Genomic DNA, 2521 nt, shown 5'->3' with positions numbered 1-2521 from the left:
GCCCATCCATCATCCATTCATTTGTATGAGAGATGGAGTTATGACTGACTAAAGATTAAGCAGAGCCCAACCTGAACTGGGTATGGGGTTGATTGGCCTTGAGTCACATGGCTTATGTGAACAGATAGATACCTGAGGGAAAAACAAAGAAGATTTGTTAGAAAAGAGTAAGGGGGAAATAGATGCTCGGTAGGCAAGCAGGGGTATCAACTACATGGGATAATGCTTTGCAGGTGTTGACATGGCTTGCCACTAGATTAAATACTAAGAAGATTTCAAGAACAGTTCTTAAAGTGTTGGCTTCAGCAATTGGGAAGAAGGTGGGGTATTTACTGAGATGCGAAAGACTGGATGAAAGATACAGGTTTGAGAATAATCAAATCTTCTGTTTTCACCCAGTTAACTTTAAGATACCCATTATAGATACTGAAAAGGTGATCAAGTTGTTAGTGGATATGAAAGTTTAGAACTTCAAGGAGAGGCAAAGACTGAAAATAGAAAATAAAATCATACATATGGAGATTTTTTTTTTTTAAGCAGCTGAGACTGGACGAAATTACTAAAGAGAATGTAGTATGGATAGTGCAAGAAGTGGGTACAGGATAGAATCTAGATCTATGCCAAGATTTAGAGTTGGAATACAACCAGAGCCATTAAGGCAGCTAGAAAACTCAAGTCTAATTCCCCAGCATCATCTGTGTGGTAGATGGAGAGTAGTGTAAATTGTTAGCTCTCTGCCAAAAGAATGGAAGATGTTCCCTCTCTCAACTTGGTAACTGTGGGACAGAAAGGATATGGCTATCTTTAAAAAGTACAGGATAGATCATGATATGCCATAAAAAGGCATTATTAATACACCATACAATCTTTCAAAACAGTGTTGGCTCATTATCATAGTTCTCTAAATTAAACATTTCTAGTGAAAATAGGAAGAAGAGACATGGCATCCAGTGGCAACAATTCTAATCCAAGGCCTGACGAAAAATACTGACCATTATTACACCTACAATTTAAATTCAAAACGATTTCAAATGGACTTAAGTGATTATGGAAAATGACAAAGGAAAAAAAAACAACCCAGGATTCTTGTCTTTATCTGACACCTATTAGCTATGCAACCATAGCCCCTTTCACTTCCTTATTTTCTGAGGTGGTTTTCTATTTGATGAAATGTTTACAACAGATAGGCCCTTCCTGCCTGCTTTGGCAGGGCTGTTGTGAAGATCAAAAGTTAAAGAATCTATTAACTTTTGTAAAGTCCCACAACAATAATTTTCTTCAGCTGCTTGACTTGTCTCACTTTCTACCACTGATGGCTTCATCATCCCGATACCAAATACCAATTTTCAGGTACTCAATCCTTAACAGAAAAGAACAAACTAAATTTCGAAATTTCATTAAGAACAAAACACTAGATAACTAATAAAGACCCATTAAAGCCTCTGCCCAATTCCTATAAGGTTTCAAAATTGTACCTTGCACCAATTTAAAGTCATATGAGGTGGCCATCCTTCTGGGTAATGATCTGACACTGTCATATGGTGTCTAAAGATAATCAATGACCAGAGTACCAAGAACATATACATCAAAATATTTCTTCACATGCCACAACGGTAGCATGGTTGCCTGTGCTGCACTACAGGATTATAAATACAGAAGATGCTTTTATACTTTCCAAAGTTCTTTCTTATTCCTTCCTCTATCTGATCATCTAGCAGTTCTCCAGGTAGGCAAGGCAGATTTATGCTCGTTTTAGGAGAAAAACTTCTGTTCAAAATCATTTTGAGGCTTAACTTTCAGGCACCCAATTTTATTTTGGTGTTAATACATCATGTCACATAAATTTTACACTTTAAATTATTCAACAGTTCTGCTAATTCTCCTTTAAGTAACACATTCAAGTTTGAAAATATTCCTAATAAAAACTATACATTAGCTTCATTCTAAGTCTTAATGAGGAAGAATCCTTTACCAACTAAATTACATCTCCCACTCACAAAAGTAGATTTGGCAATGATAATCACTTTGCAGAATCTTAATTATATCAAATGACTGTTATGTAGTACCTGAGAATATGCCTATGTTAACAAAGTATCTTGAGACGACTTCACCAATTTTGACAGAGGACACTGTTCTTAGACTGTGATCAAACCACTTGATTTTAAGTACTAATAATACTCTATCAACTATTAATACTATTATTAATGGCTCAGAAGCTAATCATAGCAATTAAAAATGATTAATATTTTAAAACACAGGTTTTAAAGGGTCACCTTAGAGATGTCAGCAAATGTTTCCTAAGCTTTCAAAATACAGATGAGATTAAGGTTAAATGCAACTTAAAAGAAGTAACCTTATAAATAAGATCAACATTAAATTGATGTGGTTAAAAAAAAGTACTGAATTGGGGATCAGATGAATTTACTGTCTCTATATAATAAAGTCCTAGAAAATCATAAGCAGTCTGAGAAAATTAATGACGGGAGAAGCAAAAGATCGAGACTTCTGAACCAAACCAAGA

This window comes from Leptonychotes weddellii, chromosome 12 (genome assembly GCF_054177405.1).
Source record: "Leptonychotes weddellii isolate Sample4059 chromosome 12, ASM5417740v2, whole genome shotgun sequence".
NCBI classification, from domain to species: Eukaryota; Metazoa; Chordata; class Mammalia; order Carnivora; family Phocidae; genus Leptonychotes; species Leptonychotes weddellii.
The sequence above is the reverse complement of the archived record's forward strand: the minus strand, read 5'-3'. Positions refer to the sequence as shown.